The following is a 21,758-nucleotide window of genomic DNA, read 5'->3' on the forward strand; positions in this document are numbered from 1 at the left end:
ATAGCTCAAAGCTATGGAATCCTGGGGGTTGTCGTTTCCCAAGTCTTGAGCCTTTGGCAGAGAAGGCCTTGGAAAACTACGTCTCTCGGGATTCCACCACCTTTGAGCCACAATGGAGCCAAACTGCATTACTTCCGAAAGCAACCGATTAGCACAACCCAATGGCGTTCCATCTCCTGGACGCAGAGCCATTAGCAGGTCCAAGCCTTCCTTGAGGGATGATGCTTCCAGGAGTGGAAAATGGCTTTCGTGTTCCTCTTCCGCATAGTTTGTTACAATTTAGGGAACGGGGAATTAAATCCGGGGGAGGGTGGCAAGCCACCTCCAGCCACCACCAGGTAATTAATAAATGAAGAGGGTAATTAGGAGCTCTTTGGCTTCCCGCTGACGGCATCGGAATCCGTGTGGGCCCCCAAAAGGTTCAAGAGCAGTTCAGACAAGAGGCAGGTCTCCTTTTCTTTTCCTCCTCCGTTCTGGAGTGGATTTCCTCCTACACAAAGACTTCCTCTCCTTCCTTCCTCTCTGTCTCTGAGCCATTCCTCTTTTGTACCTTATTCACGGTGCATCCACACTGTCAATTTAATGCATATTAACAACAACAACAACAACAAGTGGAGTCAGGCGGCATTCATTCTACTGTGTAGACCCACCCTATATATCTCTGCCTCTCTGAGGACTAGAAACATTGGATTCCTGGTCTGGTGAAGCACCAACACTCTTTGGCAGAGAAGGCACAAGACCTTGTGAAACTACAACTCCCAAGATGCCATAGCATTGAGCCAGGCAGTCCAATGTTTCTAGTCCTCTCTGACTCCTCTCTGAGGACTAGAAACATTGGATTCCTGGTCTGGTGAAGCATCAACACTCTTTGGCAGAGAAGGCACAAGACCTTGTAAAACTACAACTCCCAGGATGCCATAGCATTGAGCCAGGCTGTTCAAATGGAGTTAAATGGCATTCATTCGGCAGTATAGATGCACCTCTCGTTCTATTGCGTAGATCCACCCTATGTCTCTCTGCCTCTCTGAGGACTAGAAACATTGGATTCCTGGGAGTTGTGGTCTGGTGAAGCACCAGCACTCTTTGGCAGAGAAGGCACAAGACCTTGTGAAACTACAACTCCCAGGATGCCATAGCATTGAGCCAGGGCAATTCAAATGGAGTCAAATGGCATTTATTCTGCAGGATAGATGCACCTCTCAATCTACTGTGTAGATCCACCCTATGCCTCTTTGCCTCTCTGAGGACTAGAAACATTGGATTCCTGGGAGTTGTAGTTTGGTGAAGTTTCTAGTTTCTCTCTGAGGAGTAGAAACATGGATTCCTGGGAGTTGCAGTCTGGTGAAGCACTAGCACTCTTTGGCAGAGAAGGCACAAGACCCTGTGAAACTACAACTGCCAAGATGCCATAGCATTGAGTCAGGCAGTTCAAAGGGGGTCAAATTGCATTCTTTCTGCAGGATAGATGCACCTATTATTCTACTGTGTAGATCCGCCCTATGTTTCTCTGCCTCTCTGAAGACTAGAAACATTGGATTCCTGGGAGTTGTAGTCTGGTGAAGCCCCAGCACTCTGTGGCAGAGAAGGCACAAGACCTTCTCTGCCAAAGAGTACTGGAGCTTCGCCAGACTACAACTCCCCCGATGCTATAGCATTGAGCCAGGGCATTGAAGCACCAGCACTCTTTGGCAGAGAAGGCACAAGACCTTGTGAAACTACAACTGCCAAGATGCCATAGTATTGAGCCAGGCCAGTTCAAATGGAATTCATTCTGCAGTATAGATGTACTGCTCATTCTACTGTGTAGATCCACCCTATGTCTCTCTGCCTCTCTGAGGACTAGAAACATTGGATTCTTGGGAGTTGTAGTTTGGTGAAGTTTCTAGTTTCTCTCTGAGGAGTAGAAATATTGGATTCCTGGGAGTTGTAGTCTGAAGTTTCTAGTTTGAGGAGTAGAAACATTGGATTCCTGGGAGTTGTAGTCTGGTGAAGCCCCAGCACTATTTGGCAGAGAAGGCACAAGACCTTGTGAAACTACAACTCCCAGGTTGCCATAGCATTGAACCAGGCAGTTCAAAGGGGGTCAAATTGCATTCTTTCTGCAGGATAGATGCACCTATTATTCTACTGTGTAGATCCGCCCTATGTCTCTCTGCCTCTCTGAGGACTAGAAACATTGGATTCCTGGGAGTTGTAGTCTGGTGAAGCACCAGCACTCTGTGGCAGAGAAGGCACAAGACCTTCTCTGCCAAAGAGTACTGGAGCTTTGCCAGACTACAACTCCCACGATGCTATAGCATTGAGCCAGGGCATTGAAGCACCAGCACTCTTTGGCAGAGAAGACACAAGACCTTGTAAAACTACAACTGCCAAGATGCCATAGCATTGAGCCAGGGCATTGAAGCACCAGCCCTCTTTGGCAAAGAAGGCACAAGACCTTGTGAAACTACAACTGCCAAGATGCTATAGCATTGCGTCAGGGCATTGAAGCACCAGTACTCTTTGGCAAAGAAGGCACAAGACCTTGTGAAACTACAACTCCCACGATGCCATAGCATTGAGCCAGGGCATTGAAGCACCAGGACTCTTTGGCAGAGAAGGCACAAGATCTTGTGAAACTACAACTGCCAAGATGCCATAGCATTGCGCCAGGGCATTGAAGCACCAGCACTCTTTGGCAGAGAAGGCACAAGACCTTGTGAAACTACAACTCTCACGATGCTATAGCATTGAGCCAGGGCATTGAAGCACCAGCACTCTTTGGCAGAGAAGGCACAAGACCTTGTGAAACTACAACTGCCAAGATGCCATAGCATTGAACCAGGGCATTGAAGCACCAGCACTCTTTGGCAGAGAAGGCACAAGACCTTGTGAAACTACAACTGCCAAGATGCCATAGCATTGAGCCAGGGCATTGAAGCACCAGCACTCTTTGGCAAAGAAGGCACAAGACCTTGTGAAACTACAACTGCCAAGATGCCATAGCATTGAGCCAGGGCATTGAAGCACCAGCACTCTTTGGCAGAGAAGGCACAAGACCTTGTGAAACTACAACTGCCAAGATGCCATAGCATTGAGCCAGGGCAGTTCAAATAGGGTCAAATGGCATTCATTCTGCAGGATAGATACACTTCTCATTCTACTGTGTAGATCCACCCTATGTCTCTCTGCCTCTCTGAGGATTAGAAACATTGGATTCCTGGGACTTGTAGTCTGGTGAAGCACCAGCACTCTGTGGTAGCGAAGGTACAAGACCTTCTCTGCCAAAGAGTGCTGGAGCTTCACCAGACTACAACTCCCACGATGCTATAGCATTGAACCAGGGTATTGAAGCACCAGCACTCTTTGGCAGAGAAGGCACAAGACCTTGTGAAACTACAACTGCCAAGATGCCATAGCATTGAGCCAGGGCAGTTCAAATGGGGTGAAACAGCATTCATTCAGCAGTGTAGATGCACCTCGGCTCTCCAAACAGAAAGGCAACCAAAATGCTACCCGAACTGGAGCAGAGGCCAACCGGAGCCTTTCCGTGCCAAGAGTTCAACCGACTGTTATTACCATGGCACTATCAGTGCCTTGCACACGCAAGTGCACACGCACACACATAGCAATGGATTCTTTTCATCCGTCTCCTGAGACCTCATTAATCCGGCTGGATCCGTGCCCTTTCCTGCTCACCCGCTGGCATCCCTTTCGGAGCCAACGAGAGAGTCGTGATGAGCCACAACCCGGCTGCCCTGATGGCTTCCCAGCTCAGAAACACGCAGGCCAAAGGTGGAAATCGCCAGGCTTCTGTCCATTTCCTCCACTTGGGCTTTCAGTCAATGGAAAGAGGTTCTCCCAGGATCTCCAGAATCGACTCCTTCCTTCCCTTTCTTTAACTTGGGCCAATTTTCTCATCAATGCGTGGCTTCAAAGACCACTTCCAGGAGTCTTTCGGTTCTGCAGATCACATTCCCAGTGCGTCTCCACATTGCAGAATTAATGCAGTTTGACACCGCTTTTACAACCACGGCTCAATAGAATCCTTGGAGTTTTACACAGTGTTGAGTCCTGAGAGTTTTAGCATTGCAAAGCAATCAGTTCTAAGAGTTGTCGTTTTGCAACATATTGAGTCCTTGGAGTTGTAGTTTTACAAAGCATTGAGTCCTGTGAGTTGTCATTTTGCAAAGCATTGAAGCCTCAGATTTGTAGTTTTATAAAGCATTGAGTCCTGGAAGCTTTAGTTTTGCAACATATTGAATCCTTGGAGTTGTATTTTTCCAAAGCATTGAGTCCTCAGAGTTGCAGATTTGCAACTCCTAGGAGTTGTAGTTCTTACAAAGCCTTGAGTCCTTAGACTTGTACTTTGACAAAGAATTGAGTCCCCAGAGTTGTAGTTTTGCAACATCTTGATTCCTGGGAGTTGTCGCTTTTACAACGCTTTAAGTTCTGAGAGTTGTAGTTTGACAAAGCCTTGAGTCCTGGGAGTTGTTGTTTTACCAAGCATTGAGTCCTCAGAGTTGTAGTTTGGCAACATCTTGACTACTGAGAGTTGTAGCTTTTACAAAGCCTTAAGTTCTGAGAATTGTAGTTTGACAAAGCCTTGAGTCCTGGGAGTTGTTGTTTTACAAAGCATTGAGTCTTTGGAGTTTTAGTTTTGCAACATCTTGATTCCTGGGAGTTGTAGTTTTACAAAACATTTAGTCCTATGAGTTTTAGTTTGACAAAGCCTTGAGTCCTTGGAGTTGTAGTTTTACAAAGTATTGAGGCCTCAGAGTTGTAGGGTTTTTTAAATTACTGAGACCTCAGAGTTGTAGTTTTACAAAGCATTGAGTCCTGGGACCGTTAGTTTTGCAACATCTTGAGTCCTGGGAGTTGTAATTTTAGAAAGCATTGAGTCCTGGGAGTTGTAGTTTTGCGACATATTGAATCTTTGGAGTTGTATTTTTCCAAAGAATTGAGTCCTCAGAGTTGTAGTTTTGCAACTCCTAGGAGTTGTAGTTTTTACAAAGCCTTGAGTCCTGAGGGTTATAGTTTGACAAAGCATTGAGTCCTGGGAGTTTTAGTTCTACAAACATTGAGTCCTGGGAGTTTTAGTTTTACAAAGTCTTGAGTCCTGGGAGTTTTAGTTTTACAAAGCCTTGAGTCATGGGAGTTTTGGTTTTGCAACGTCCTGAGTCCTGGAAATTGTTGTTTGACAAGGCCTTGAGTCCTGGGAGTTGTAGTTTTACAGTATTGGTTCCTGGGAGTTGCAGTTTACACATCCCCAAGTCCTGTAAGTTATAGTTTTACAGTCTTGGGTCCTGGGAGTTGTAGCTTTACAAAGCATTGAGTCCTGGGAGTTTTAGTTTTGCAATGTCTTGAGTCCTAGGAGTTGTAGTTTTACAAAGCATTGAGTCCTGAGAGTTGTAGTTTTACAGTATTGATTCCTGGGAGTTGTAGTTTACACATAGTTTTACAGTCTTTGGTCCTGGGAATTGCAGTTTTACAACATATTCAGCCTTCCCATGAGTGCTGGTGTCTCACCAAACTACAGCTCCCAAGTTCCTGTGCCAGTTAAAGTGGTCTCAAACTGGATTAAATTTCACAGTGTAGACGGCCCCATTGAATGAAGAAGACGTTCCTATCCAAAAAGCTTGGGACTCGATGGAAGTCCACAGCTTTGTATGGCCAGAGCCGGGGAACAACAACACCCAGCATCCCTTCAAATAGAAGTGGATTCTGGGCATTTTAGTCCAATATATTAGTCCTAATGCAATTGATTTGAACCTGCCTGTTGTTGCCACTCTGTGCATTTGGACTCCAAATCCAATTCTGGCTCAGGCTGGGAATTGCATTAGAAGCGAGGCAAGCCGCGCATCGTTGGCGCATGGATGGGGCCTTCCCGCTTGGCTCCGAGGCGGTGCGGGTGCTCCTGATCCCTTTGACATTTCTGCCGCCCTTGTTTTGCTCAACCAACGTGCTCTAAATAAACTCCGTAGCCTACCAACGCGAAGCCCCGACGGTTTTGCAATATTAATGCATCATGCAAATTATGTAAACGCACGCCGGTTTGCATAAATGACTCGGAGGACCGTAAATCTAGGCTTCCTCCACGCAGAGGGGGAGAAGGAGAAAAATCCCCGAGATCCTTAAGAGCAGCAGATGTTGCAGATTTGCAAATGTGTGGATATATGCGCGCCTTCAAGTTGCCGGTTGACTTATGGCGACCCCCATGGATTTCATGGGGTCTTTTGAGGCCAGAAGGACTCCGAGGTGGGTTTCCCAGTTCGTCTGTCCAAAATAGAGCCCCACAGCACTTAGGATTCCATGGTGGTCTCCCATCCAAGTCCTAACCAGGGCCAACCCTGCTTAGCATCCAAGATCAGCGGTGGGTTAACCAGTTCCTTCATCCAAAATAGAGCCCCGCAGCACTTGGGGTTCTGTGGTGGTCTCCCATCCAAATCCTAACCAGGGCCAACCCTGCTTAGCTTTCAAGATCAGAGGTAACTTTCCCAGCTCATTCGTCCAAAATAGAGTCCCACGGTATTTAGGTTTCCGTGGCAGACTCCTATCCATGTCCTAACCAGGGCCAACCCTGCTTAGCTTCCAAGATCAGAGGTGGGCTTCCAAGTTCCTTCGTCCAAAATAGAGCCCCAGAACACTAGGGGTTCCATGGCGGTCTCCCATCCAAGTCCTAACCAGAGCCAACCCTGCTTAGCTTCCAAAATCAACGGTGGGTTTCCCAGTTCCTTCATCCAAAGTAGAGCCCCACAACCCTTGGGAGTTCCATGGTGGTCTCCATTCCAATTCCTAACCAGGGCCAACCCTGCTTAGCTTTCAAGATCAGAGGTGGGTTAACCAGTTCCTTCGTCCAAAATAGAGCCCCAGGACACTTGAGGTTCTGTGGTGGACTCCCATCCAAGTCCTAACCAATGCCAACCCTGCTTAGCTTCCAAGATCCGAGGTGGGTTTCCCAGTTCTTTTGTCCAAAATAAAGCCCCACAGTACTTGGAGTTCCATGGCGGTCTCCCATCCAAGTCCTAACCAGGGCCAACCCTGCTTAGCTTTCAAGATCAGAGGTGGGTTAACCAGTTCCTTCGTCCAAAATAGTGCCCCAGGACACTTGAGGTTCTGTGGTGGACTCCCATCCAAGTCCTAACCAATGCCAACCCTGCTTAGCTTCCAAGATCAGAGGTGGGTTTCCCAGTTCTTTTATCCAAAATAAAGCCCCACAGTACTTGGATTTCCATGGCGGTCTCCCATCCAAGTCCTAACCAGGGCCAACCCTGCTTAGCTTCCAAGATCAGAGGTGGGTTTCCCAGTTATCCAAAATAGAGTCCCATAGCACTCTATTATCCAAAATAGAGCCTCATAGCACTTGGGGTTCCATGGCGGTCTCCCATACAAGTCCTAACCAGGGCCAAACCTGCTTAGCTTCCAAGATCAGAGGTGGGTTAACCAGTTTCCTTCTTCGAAAATAGAGCCCCACCGTACTTGGAGTGCCATGGCGGTCTCCCATCCAAGTCCTAACGAGAGCCAACCCTGCTTAGCTTCCAAGATCAGAGGTAGGTTTCCCAGTTCCTTCCTCCAAAATAGAGCCCTGCAGTACTTGGAGTTCCATGGCGGTCTCCCATTCAAGTCCTGACCAGGGCCAGCCCTGCTTAGCTTCCAAGATCAGGGGTGGGTTTCCCAGTTCCTTCGTCCAAAATAGAGCCCCAAAGCACCTGGGGTTCCATGGCGGTCTCCCATCCAAGTATTAACCAGGGCCAACCCTGCTTAGCATCCAAGATCAGGTATTGTGGGAGTTGTAGTTTGGCGAGGCGCCAACACTCTTTGGCCATCCAGCCTCTCACAGTACTTAGGATTCTGTGGCGGTCTCCCATCCAAGTCCTAACTAAGGCTGACCCTGCATAGCATCCAAGATCTGGCATTGTGGGAGTTGTAGTTTGCTGAGGCACCAACACTCTTTGGCCATCCAGTCCCTCACAGCACTTGGGATTCTGTGGCGGTCTCCCATCCAAGTCCTAACCAAGGCCAACCCTGCTTAGCATCCAAGAACAGGCATTGTGGGAGTTGTAGTTTGGTGAGGCACCAACACCCTTTGGCCATGTGGCCTCTCACAGCACTTAGGATTCTGTGGCGGTCTCCCATCCAAGTCCTAACCATGGCTGACCCTGCTTAGCATCCAAGATCAGACATTGTGGGAGTTGTAGTTTGGCAAGGCACCAACACTTGTGGGTCATCCAGTCCAACCCCATTCTGCCAAGAAGCAGGACAATCGTGTTCAAAGCACCCCCAACAGATGGCCATCCAGCCTCTGTTTAAAAGCCTCCAAAGAAGGAACCTCTTCCTTCTTTGGAAGGACAAAGGGCAAAGTGGTCCTTCCAACCCCATGACTGCAGCACCCATCAACTCCCCTTCCAGTGGCCTTAGGATGATGGGATTTGTAGTCCTCCTCAAACAAAGGCCTCTGTTGGGGAAAGGAAGCTGGCGAAGTGGTCCTTCCAACCCCAAGACTGTGGCACCCATCAACTCCCCCTCAACTGGAATGTGGGTTATGGGATATGTAGTCCTCCTCAAACAAAGGCCTCTGTTGGGGAAAGGAAGAGGGCAAAGTGGTCCTTCCAACCCCAAGACTGTGGCGCCCACCCATCAACTCCCCTTCCAATGGCCTGAGGATGATGGGATTTGTAGTCCTCTTCGAACAAAGAACTCTGTTGGGGAAAGGAAGAGGGCAAAGTGGTCCTTCCAACCCCATGAGTATGGCGCCCATCATCTCCCCTTTCAGTGGAATGTGGATTATGGGATTTGTAGTCCTCCTCGAACAAAGGCCTCTGTTTGGGGAAAGGAAGAGGGCAAAGTGGTCCTTCCAACCCCAAAGCTGTGGTACCCATCAACTCCCCTTCCAGTGGTCTGAGGATGATGGGATTTGTAGTTCTACTCGAACAAAGGCCTGTGTTGGGGAAAGGAAGAGGGCAAAGTGGTCCTTCCAACCTCAAGACTATGGCACCCATCAACTCCCCTGGGGATTATGGGATATGTAGTTCTCCTTGAACAAAGGCCTCTGTTTGGGGAAAGGAAGAGGGCAAATTGATCCTTCCAACCCCATGACTGCGGCACCCATCAACACCCCTTCCAGTGGCCTGAGGATGATGGGATTTGTAGTCCTCCCAAAGTAAGGGAGGCAGAGTGTCGAGAGGGTGAATCCCCTCACCGGCTGTTGGTAAAGCCTCCTGGAAGCCTCCTTCTGTGCTTTTATTTTTAAACCCATCTCCACCCATCTGTCTTCTTGACACTTGTGACACCTACGTCAGTTGCCCCACTTTCACGACGGAACTGGAGTAAGCCGACAAATTTAGGATTCATCTCAGCATTACGGAGAGAGGATTACACAAAACCGGCAGGAGAGAAAGGAGAAGGAGACGGAAGAAGAGGGCGGCTCCAAGAGATTGCTGATTTTTGCTTTTTTTCCTCTTAGGATCTCTTTCCAACACAGACAGGCCGACGACGCCTTCAAGCCTGCCCAACTGGACAGACCTTTCGACCTGGAAACTGACCACTGATGGGAAAATACTCTGCACATGCTCAAGGGCATATAGTCCAAGCCCTTGATGAATGTGTGTGTTTAAATACAAAGGCTCCCAAGCTATAGGTAGAGTGCCTCTGTAACAATGGCGAGGCATTTTGCACATGCCCAGTACCACCCTCTTTCGAATCTCCCAAAGCCACACCTTAATGTGCATAGTTTTCAATTTCGAACTAAGGACAAGCTCTCCCAAGCCCTATAGCACTGTCACAAAAGCACTTTGCACATGCTCAGGGGCTCACTCCACCACATATTTTAAAGCCCAGCCTTGGTTTGCATGGCTTTCTTTCTTTCTTCTTTTGTAACTAGCTCTGACAACCAAAGGCTCGTAAACCAGGTATTGTGATTCGGGAACAAAGGAAGGGCACTTAGCACATGCTCAGTGGCACTCGTGGCTTCACACGTTCCAATGCGTGGGTTTTTCTGACTAGATGGGAGAGCCAAGCACTCCAAGTACAGTGAGATGCTGTAACAAAGCAAAAAAGCACTCTGCACATGCTCAGGCTCCTTCTTTCCTTGCCTACTTTTTGGGTCTGAGCATAAAATTATAGATAGATAGATAGATAGATAGATAGATAGATAGATAGATAGATAGATAGATATCTCAATAACTCAATATACCAATATATCAATATCTATATATATATGCTTCTTCTTTCCTTGTCTACTTTTTGGGTCTCAGCATAAAATTATGTATCTATCTATCTATCTATCATCTATCAATCTATCTATCTATCTATCAATATACCAATATATCAATATATCATTCTATCTATCTATCTATCTATCTATCTATCTATATATGCTCAGGCTTCTTCTTTCCTTGCCTACTTTTTGGGTCTCAGCATAAAATTATCTATCTATCTATCTATCTATCTATCTATCTACCAATATATCAATATATCTATAACTATATATACATGATCAGGCTTTTTCTTTCCTTGTCTACTTTTTGCGTCTCAGCATAAAATTATCTATCTATCTATCTATCTATCTATCTATCTATCTATCTCTATCTATATATATTCTCAGGCTTCTTCTTTCCTTGTATCTATCTATCTATCTATCTATCTATCTATCTATATCTATATATATATATGCTCAGGTTTCTTCTTTCCTTGTATCTATCTATCTATCTATCTATCTATCTATCTATCTATCAATATACCAATATATCAATATCTATATATATATGCTCAGGCTTCTTCTCTCCTTGTCTACTTTTTGGGTCTCGGCATAAAATTATCTATCTATCTATCAATATACCAATATATCAATATCTATATATATACATGCTCAGGCTTCTTCTTTCCTTGTCTACTTTTTGGGTCTCAGCATAAAATTATCTATCTATCTATCAATATACCAATATATCAATATCTATATATATACATGCTCAGGCTTCTTCTTTCCTTGTCTACTTTTTGGGTCTCAGCATAAAATTATCTATCTATCTATCTATCTATCAATATATCTATCTATCAATATACCAATATATCAATATCTATATATACATGCTCAGGCTTCTTCTTTCCATCTATCTATCTATCTATCTATCTATCTATCTATCTATCTATCTATATCTATATGCTCAGGCTTCTTCTTTCCTTGTCTACTTTTTGCGTCTCAGCATAAAATTATCTATCTATCAATCTACCTATCTATATACCAATATATCAATATATCTATATCTATATATATTCATGCTCAGGCTTTTTCTTTCCTTCTCTACTTTTTGGGTCTCAGCATAAAATTATCTATCTATCTATCTATCTATCTATCTATCTATCAATATACCAATATATCAATATATCTATATCTATATATACATGCTCAGGCTTCTTCTTTCCTTGTCTACTTTTTGGATCTCAGCATAAAAATATATATCTATATACCAATATATCAATATATCTATATATATATACACACACACACATATACACAAACACATATGCATATACTAGCTTGGGTGCCACCTCTGACACATATACACATGATACACATTTTTCACTTTTATTATGTGTGCGTGTGACACACACAACTGGCACAATTTTGGAAGCCGGCTCTCTCTTTTGGCAAGACAAAGATATATTAATAACCCATGACATGTGCTTGAAGCACCAATTTCCCTTTTTAAAACCACGCCGTATCCATCCATGCCACATTCTCCACAAAGGAAGGGTCTTTTAACCCCCACCCCCCCCCAAAAAAATATTTCCAAATTTGGGGGTATTAGTATTATATTATATTATATTATATTATATTATACTACTACTACTACTAATACTAATAATAATAATAATAATAATAATACAATATTATAATTATATATTTTATATTACATGTAATATTACTAATAATACTATAATATAATGGTATAGTACAATATAATATAATACTGATATCGTACTATGCTAATAATTTAATATATTGTATGTATATATATCTTGTAAGCCGCTCTGAGTCCCCTTCGGGGTGAGAAGGGCAGCATATAAATGCCATTAATAAATAAGTAAATAATAATAATAAATAAATAGTGGCTCAATACATGCCTTCCCAAGTACCTATTATTATTATTAATTATAATAATAATTATAATAATAATATAAATAAATAGAGACTCAATACATGCCTTCCCAGGTATCAATAATAATAATAATAATTATTATTATTATTATTATTATTATTTTGTGATACGAAATCCAGCATATAGATCTTGTCTGCTGTGACATACTCTGGTTTTGTGTCAGAATTATTATTATTATTATTATTATTATTATTATTAAAGTCTACGGATTCAAGGCAACCCAATGGATGCCATAGTATTTATTCTTGGGCAAGGGATAGAGATGGTTTTGCCCATTCCTTCCTCTGAAAGAGAGCTTGGCATTCCCTGGTATTCTCCCATCCAAGTCCTAGCCAGGGCTGACCCTGCTTAGCTCCCAAGATCCCCAGCTTTGGGGGGTATTTCAGCACTCTTACACCCCCTTCTCCTAGATTTAGGGCAACCCCCTGGATTCCACTTTAAAGCAACCCAATGTGTGCCATAGTTTTTATTCTTGGGCAAGGAATTGAGAAGGTTTTGCTTGCTGCTTCCTCTGAAATTCAAGCCCTAGCAATGGCAGCCTCCCATCCAAGTCCTAACCAGGGCTGACCTTGCTTAGCTCCCAAGATCCCCTGCTTTGGGGATATTTCAGGACTCTTAAACCCCACTCTCCTGTGGATTTAGGGCAACCCCCTGGATTCCATATTGTTTTATTCTTGGTCAAGGAATAGAGGAGCTTTTGCTCACTCCATCCTCTGAAATTCAAGCCCTAGCAATGGCGGCCTCCCATCCAAGTCCTAACCAGGGCTGACCTTGCTTAGCTCCCAAGATACTCTGCTTTGGGGTATTTCAGTAGGCTTTAACCCCACTCTCCTGTGGATTTAGGGCAACCCCCTGGATTCCGTATTGTTTTCTTCTTGGTCAAGGAATAGAGGAGGTTTTGGGTTGTTATAGGGTTTTTCGGGCTATATGGTCATGTTCTAGAGGCATTTTCTCCTGATGTTTCGCCTGCATCTATGGCAAGCATCCTCAGAGGTAGTGAGGATGCTATTGGAACTAGGAAAGTGGGTTTATATATCTGTGGAATGACCAGGGTGGGACAAAGGGTTTGCTCCTTCCTCTGAAATTCAACCCCTAGTAATGGCGGTTCCCCATCCAAGTCCTAACCAGGGCTGACCTTGCTTAACTCCCAAGATACTCTGCTTTTGGGGTATTTCAGCAGGCTTTAACCCCACTCTCCTGTGGATTTAGGGCAAACACCTGGCTTCCATATTGTTTTATTCTTGTTCAAGGAATAGAGGCGCTTTTGCTTGCTCTGAAATTCAAGCCCTAGCAATGACGGCCCCACATCCAAGTCCTAACCAGGACTGACCCTGCTTAGCTCCCAAGATCTCCTGCTTTGGGGATATTTCAGGACTCTTAAACCCCACTCTCCTGTGCATTTAGGGCAACCCCTTGGATTCCGCATTGTTTTATTCTTGGTCAAGGAATAGAGGAGGTTTTGGGTTGTTGTAGGTGTTTTTCGGGCTATATGGCCACGTTCTAGAGGCATTTTCTCCTGACGTTTCGCCTGCATCTATGGCAAGCATCCTCAGACGTAGTGAGGTCTATTGGAACTCGGAAAATGGGTTTATATATCTGTGGAATGACCAGGGTGGGACAAAGGGTTTGCTCCTTACTCTGAAATTCAATCGCTAGCAATGGCGGCCTCCCATCCAAGTCCTAACCAGGGCTGACCCTGCTTAGATCCCAAGATACTCTGCTTTTGGGCTTTAGCCCCACTCTCCTGTGGATTTAGGGTAACCTCCTGGATTCCATATTGTTTTACTCTTGGTCAAGGAATAGAGGCGGTTTTGCTTGCTCTGAAATTCAAGTCCTAGCAATGATGGCCCCCCATCCAAGTCCTAACCAGGGCTGACCCTGCATAGCTCCCAAGATCCCCTGCTTTGGGGATATTTCAGGACTCTTAAACCCCACTCTCCTGTGGATTTAGGGCAACCCCCTGGATTCCATATTGTTTTATTCTTGGTCAAGGAATAGAGGAGCTTTTGCTCGCTCAGTCCTCTGAAATTCAACCCCTAGCAATGGCGGACCCCCATCCAAGTCCCAACCAGGGTTGACCCTGCTTAGCTTCCAAGATCCCCTGTTTTGGGGATATTTTAGGACTCTTAAAACCCACTCTCCTGTGGATTTAGGGCAACCCCCTGGATTCCACATTGTTTTATTCTTGGTCAAGGAATAGAGGAGGTTTTGGGTTGTTGTAGGTTTTTTTCAGGCTATATGGTCATGTTCTAGAGGCATTTTCTCCTGACGTTTCGCCTGCATTTATGGCAAGCATCCTCAGAGGTAGTGAGGTCTATTGGAACTAGGAAAGTGCGTTTATATATCTGTGGAATGACCAGGGTGGGACAAAGGGTTTGCTCCTTCCTCTGGAATTCAAGCCCTAGCAATGGTGGACACCCATCCAAGTCCCAACCAGGACTGACCTTGCTTAGCTCCCAAGATACTCTGCTTTTGGGGTATTTCAGCGAGCTTTAACCCCACTCTCCTGTGGAGTTAGGGCAAACCCTTGGATTCCACATTGTTTTCTTCTTGGTCAAGGAACAGAGGAGCTTTTGCTTACTCCTTCCTCTGAAATTCAATGGCGGACCCCCATCCAAGTCCCAACCAGGGCTGACCCTGCTTAGCTCCCAAACTCAGAGAGTGCCTGGTTCTTTTAGGGTCACCCTTACACACACCACCAAGCCTCTTACCTTATTCCACAGCTCCTGGGACCCATGGGAGGCGTTCAGTTTCTCTCCTTTCCTCTCCTTAGCCTTCCTCTTGCGACAGCCCTGCCGCCCATGCTTTTGCCACGTCCGAGCCCTTCCCCAGGCTACCATAGGGCGGCAAAAGGGCGAGGGTCCGGTTCGGGAGGCGCCAGGGTTGCTTGCCCAGAGAAGTCTCCAAGGAGAAATGAGAACCAGACGGTGGAGATGAGAATCAGAAGGTGGAAATAAGAATCAGAAGGTGGGAACAATCAGGAGCTGTCTTTGAGGCTTCAGCAATGCCAAACTGTGCCAAAAAAGAGAAGAAGGATTTGGAGGAAAGCCTCGCCCAAATTGGGGCAATCCAAGGGTGCAAATATGGGAAGGGAAACCCTTCAGAGAATCCGAGGAAAAGCTTGGCAATCAGCAGACAACAAAAAGGCGCATGGAGGAGGCGAAAGAAGGAAGGGATTCCTCCTTCCCTTTCCAGGGCGTGGAAAGCCGGCAAAAGCGGTTAGGACAAGACTAAAAGCGGGGTTTTTTTTAAATGCCAAGGCATGGGAGGTTCTAATGGCAACGGGTCTTCCCGATAATCCGAATCGGAGGGTGTCAGATTGGGAGAGGAAAAGGCGAGGCGCACAAAGGCGCAAAAAGGAGTCGCGTAAAAAGGAGTCGCGTAAAATCAGCAAGGGCGCACGGCTCTCTCTTGTCTGTCTCTCTCTCTCTCTGCTTTCTCTTCCTTGGAGACAAGAAAAGGTTTGAAGCAGCCCCCCCAAAATGCACACACAAAGAGAGAGGGGTTCTGTCTCCCTTTGTGTCCCCCTCCCCCGGCCTAAATCGTCCTTGGCGAAAGGATGGAGAGCTGGCAAAGGATGGAGAGGTGTTTGGAGAGGCGGCGCCCACGTTCCGGTTCTCGCCGGCTCAGGAGCACCAACCCGGCTTTCCCAACCTCAGAGGCCGGCTTCTTCTCTCCCCCTCCTCTTCTTCTTCCTCCTCCTTCTCTTCCTCCTCCTTCCTCCTCCTCCTCCTCGTTGCTTGGCGAAGGGAGGCGCCTCGGCCGACGCCCACGGTTGGCATCCCACGCCGAGCACCAACCCAATGCCTTTTTGTGCCTCTTTGGAATGGAGTTAGTGGTGCCAAAGGAGGGCAGAGCTAAGCTTTGGGGTCAACAGATGAGAAGCCAGGCAGGAATACAAACAGGGAAGGAAGGCAAAGAGAATGCCTACTCTTAAGATGCTCCTTCCAGCTGAGTCAGATCCTCCTCCATTCCCAGCATCGATATGATCGACTCTAACCAGCAGACACGGTTGGGAGGCATGGCTCGAACCCAGGCCAAGCTTTTCTCTCTCCAGCTCGCTCCCTTTTTGGTTTGCCTCTTGGCCAGAGATGGAGAGGGATGCAGGATCCAGGCCGCTTTCCTTCCTTCCTCCCTTCCTTCCTTCTCTGCTGGGTACCAAAAAGTGGGAGGGGGATGTCTTCCTGACTCATGAATATGCAAATAAAGGGGAAGGGATAAGGCAGGTCACACCCCTTCGATTTCTTAAAGGCACCCTGCCCCCTTTCAACCTCCTTGAAGGAGGGTGTGTTCTGGAACAGCTGTTCCAGGAGCTCCAAATTTATTTGCTTTGAATTAAATGTTGGTTTGCAATCCCAGGCTTGGGATTTTGCAGCAGGGTGGCTTCCTGTTATAGTTTGCAATCATAGGGCAAGCCACCTGTCTATTATAGTTAGGATCCCTGGTCCCGCCCCTCTCTGGGTTTTTTGGAGGGAAGGAGCCATCTTTCAGTTAGTCTCAGCCAGGGGCGGCTCATACATTACGCGAAGTAAGCGGTCGCAGAACACTTTTTTTTGCCAGGGGCGCAGAGGCGCCTTTGTAAATGCCCCTCGACTGCCACTTGAGGAGCACCCCCTCAGCTCACAACAGCAAGCAGAGCCGGCGCTCAATCGTTCTCCGCGTTCGATCCCTTCCCCATGACCGGCTACCTTTCCCGATCCCCCGGCGCTCCACCCGCCTCCTCTCTCCAATCCACGGGTGGGCCAAGGGGCGGAACTGCCGCGCCTGGCCCTCTTCGGGTCCGGAGGCGTGTCCGAAGACCCCAGCGTGCGCACCAAAAGTCGCCTCTTCTCCTGACTTTCTCTTCAGCCATTGGGACCAAGAGAGAGAGAGAGAGAGACCCTCTGGCTGGAGGTATCTCCCACCTCCGTTCCCTCCTTTGTTTTTGCACCTACCTTCAGGAAAGGTGGGCATCTCCACCTCTCTCTCTCTCTTGGTCCCAATAGCTGAGGAGAAAGTCAGGAGAAGAGGTGACTTTTGGTGCACACGCCGGGTCTTCAGGCATGCCTCCGGACCCAAAGCGGGCCAGGCAAAGGAGCAAGTGCGGCAAGTGTAGTTACTGGGATGTATAGTTCACCTACAATCAAAGAGCATTCTGAACTCCACCAATGATGGAATTGAACCAAATATGGTACACAGAACTCCCACGACGAACAGAAAATATATATCAATGATTGGTTGGGGGGGGGGGGGCAAAATACTGTTTGCTTACCATTAAAAAATTACCTAGGGCCGCCTCTGGTCTCAGCAAAGGAAGTCAATGCAGAGGATGTATACAGACGTCCTCCTGTGCAAAGGCTTCGTCCCTTAAGACTTTCTGGGGGAGAACAGTCTTGAGAGCCTCCAAAGATTCCCAAAGGTTCCGGGGAAACAGCCTTACAGCCCTGAGGAATTCCGGAGGGAATAACAGCTCTAACCATCAAAGTAGCTAAGTGATTACAGGCCTGTTGGTACATCTACTCGGTTCTGAGACACAGTTCAGCTGGTAGTGGATTCAAATCAGTTAGGTTTAGGTTCACAGCAGCCTGGGAGGAGCTAGAAAGGGGAATTTTCCTTTGAACAAGGTTTTTGAAGATAGTGCCTGTTTCCTGTGAACAAGATTGCAAGAGCCAAGAGACTGTTTAGAAAACTCTACAATTCCTCAGTTCTTGTGGGTTTTTTCGGGCTATATGGCCATGTTCTAGAGGCATTTCTCCTGACGTTTCGCCTGCATCTATGGCAAGCATCCTCAGAGGTGAGGTCTACAATTCCTGTTTGTTCATCAATAAAAGACTCATATATTTTTTAGCTCAAGCCTCATAAAGACTGTTTAATAAGGGAAATTTCTCTAAAGGCTTCTTTTTGGGGCCCCTGGCTTCCTGCTGGATCCAAGCCATACATCCTCTCTTAAAATCACTTCATTTCAAGTCCACCGGCGACAGAACAGGGTGAGCTTTGGCTGGATGCACATTGCCACACAATATAGTTTCAAACTGCATGCTGTGGCAATGTAGATCCAGCCTCTGGCAGCCCATCATCTGGATCCTTTTCCCTTTCCTTCCTGCTGGCTTTAAGCATAAATGTTAAACTCATGTCCTGTGTTTTCATTCTTATCCCGTGTGTTTAATATTTTATGTATTTATTTATTTATTACATTTCTATCCCGCCCTTCTCCCCACAAAGGGACTCAGGGTGGCCTTACATAAGCATTCGAAGATGCTATCCATATAATAATTATAATAATCTATCTATATATAAATGCTCTGTGCATAATGAGTTCCTTAAAAACAAAAGAACCAATGAACGAAATCACACCAAATTTAGCAGCAGAACATTTCACAACACAAGGAGTGACCATCACTCAAAAAATTATGATTTTGTCATTTGGGAGTTGTTTTTGATGGGATTTATAGTTCACCTACAATAAAAGAGCATTCTGAACTCCACTAATGATGGAATTGAACCAAACGTGGCACACAGGATTCCCATGACCAACAGAAAACACCAGAAGGATTTGGTGGGCATTGACCTTGACACTGGGAGTTGTAGTTCACCTACATCCAGAGAGCACTGTGGACGCAAACAATGATGGGTCTGGACCAAACTCAGCACAAATATTCCATATACCCAAATATGAACACAGGTGGAATTTGGGGAAATAGACATCCAGAGAGCACTGTGGACGCAAACGATGATGGGCCTGGACCAAACTCAGCACAAATATTCCATATACCCAAATATGAACACAGGTGGAATTTGGGGAAATAGACATCCAGAGAGCACTGTGGACGCAAACGATGATGGGCCTGGACCAAACTCAGCACAAATATTCCATATACCCAAATATGAACACAGGTGGAATTTGGGGAAATAGACCTTGACATTTGGGAGTTGTAGTTACTGGGATTTATAGTTCACTTACACTCAAAGAGCATTATGAACTCCACCAACAATGGTATTGAACCAAACTTGGCACACAGAACTCCCTTGACCAACAGAAAATACTAGAAGGGTTTGGTGGCCACTGACCTTGAGTTTTGGAGTTGTAGTTTACCTACATCTAGAGAGAACTGTGGACTCAAACAGTGAGGGATTTGGACCAAACTTGGCACAGATAGTCAATATGCCTGCATGTGAACACAGATGGAGTTTGGAGAAAATAGACCTTGACATTTGGGAGTTGTAGTTGCTGGGATTTATAGTTAATCTACAATCAAAGAGCATTCTGAACTCCACCAACGATGGAATTGGGCCAAATTTCCCACACAGAACCTCCATGACCAACAGAAAATACTATATATGATTCACACACAAACATACATATACACGTATATGACAGATATAGTATAATAGATTTGAAAGGGACCCCTAAAGAAGGACAATTATATGTTGCATGTTCCAGAGTAAGCAAACCGAACAATCTCCACATCAGCACTGAAAAAGAAACAACAAGAAATACTGTTTACCCACAAGCATAAGGAAATTACATATATTAGAAACCAACACTTTCTCTTTACTTTATTTTCCAGATCACCAGACTGGGCCACAGCAACACGTGGCAGGGGACAGCTAGTAATAATAATAAACCTTTATTTATACCCCGCTACCATCTCCCGAAGGACTTGGTGCGGCTTACAAGAGGCCGAGCCCAAATACATCAACAAAACAACAACATATATATATAGGTAGAAAAAACGAAATGCAAAGATACAGAATGGGGGACGATGAGGCCTGGCTTGAGAGCAGTACGTGCGAAAAAGATCTTGGAGTCCTCGTGGACAGGAAGTTAAACATGAGCCAGGAATGTGATGTGGCGTCAAAAAAAGCCAATGGGATTTTGGCCTGCATCAAGAGGAGCCTAGTGTCTAGATCTAGGGAAGTCATGCTCCCCATGCTCTATTCCGCTTTGGTTAGACCACACCTGGAATATTGTGTCCAATTCTGGGCACCACAATTCAAGAGAGATATTGACAAGCTGGAATGTGTCCAGAGGAGGGCGACTCAAATGATCAAGGGTCTGGAGAACAAGCCTTATGAGGAGCGGCTTAAGGAGCTGGGCATGTTTAGTCTGAAGAAGAGAAGGCTGAGAGGGGATATGATAGCCATGTATAAATATGTGAGAGGAAGCCACAGGGAGGAGGGAGCAAGCTTGTTTTCTGCTTCCTTGGAGACTAGGACGCGGAACAATGGCTTCAAACTACAAGAGAGGAGATTCCATCTGAACATGAGGAAGAACTTCCTGACTGTGAGAGCCGTTCAGCAGCAGAACTCTCTGACCCGGAGTGTGGTGGAGGCGCCTTCTTTGGAAGCTTTTAAACAGAGGCTGGATGGCCATCTGTCAGGGGTGATTTGAATGCAACATTCCTGCTTCTTAGCAGAATGGGGTTGGACTGGATGGCCCAGGAGGTCTCTTCCAACTCTTTGATTCTAGGATTCTATTATTCATGGGCCATCCAGCCCACCCCATTCTGCCAAGAAGCAGGAATATTGCATTCAAATCACCCCTGACAGATGGCCATTCAGCCTCTGTTTAAAAGCTTCCAAAGAAGGAGCCTCCACCACACTCCAGGGCAGAGAGTTCCACTGCTGAACAGCTATTGATGAGGTCTCTTCCAACTCTTTGATTCTTTGATTCTATGATTCTATATCAATAGAATCACAATTAAAGCTATAAAATCCATTTTAAAACATGATATAAAATTCATTTTATAGAAATACTAACCATCCCCTGCCACACGTTGCTGTGGCCCAGTCTGTGTATATGTGTTTTGTGTGGGTATATGTGTGTGTATATCATTGTGTATATGTGTATATAGTGTGTTTGTGTGTATATATGTGTGTGTGTTTGCATATGTATGTGTGTGTGTATATATAATGGTATATTTATTGGTTTTGCTTTTTAAGTCTCTTCAACTGCCATGATTCCCTAGCATTGAACCACGGCAGTCGAGTGGTATCAAACTGCCTTAATTCGACAGTGTGAATGCACCCTGAGATTCCAGAGACCAGAGTTCAAATCCCTGCTCAGTCATGGAAGTCCTTAGGATGACCTTTGTCCTCCTGAGAGTCACCAAATGAGTTTCAATGTCCAAGTGGGGATTTAAACCCTGATCTCCCAACGTACTTATCCTATTGTCCACATCTTGGCTCTTGCTCAAAAGCATATTCAGCGAGGATCTCTCCATTGAGTGTCTCGTCTTCTTTTTTTGTTTCCCAAAGAGCGTGTCCCTGGCTGTAACCCAGTTTTGGGGAGCTTTGGGAAACTCAGCATTTCCAGCCAGGGATTAAGCCTGGCTGTCTGGCTCAGCAAAGATATTAATAGAGCTCCCCTCTTCTGTTTTTGGATCTTTTTCTCCCCAAAGCTGCTAGTGGCACAGAAACGTCCCAAAGCAGAACCAATAACCCTGTGTCATTCAAAAGCTTGCTATCATCAGGATAACAGCTGGAGTCATTGAAACATATTTTCTTCCCTTCTTTGGGGCATTCTGCATGCCGAAATGTATTGTGGGGATCCATAATGTTTGCAAGACACAGCCTTATATCCCAGAATATCAAGGCAAAAAATCCCACAATATCTGCTTTGAACTGGCTTATCTGAGTCCA

At 45.7% G+C, this 21,758-nt stretch overlaps 1 protein-coding gene across 1 annotated transcript in view; it reads right to left on the reverse strand.

Moving 5' to 3' along the window:
• LOC137095405 (leucine-rich repeat and fibronectin type III domain-containing protein 1-like protein) overlaps positions 1–16,316 on the reverse strand; it is a 105,821-nt gene extending 89,505 nt beyond the window's left edge. The window contains exon 1 of the mRNA XM_067462036.1: positions 14,849–16,316. The gene's annotated coding sequence lies outside the window, so the exon portion shown is untranslated. The remainder of the gene's footprint in view (positions 1–14,848) is intronic.
• Between the last annotated feature and the right edge of the window lie 5,442 nt (positions 16,317–21,758).

This window comes from Anolis sagrei, chromosome Y (genome assembly GCF_037176765.1).
Source record: "Anolis sagrei isolate rAnoSag1 chromosome Y, rAnoSag1.mat, whole genome shotgun sequence".
Classification (NCBI taxonomy): domain Eukaryota; kingdom Metazoa; phylum Chordata; class Lepidosauria; order Squamata; family Dactyloidae; genus Anolis; species Anolis sagrei.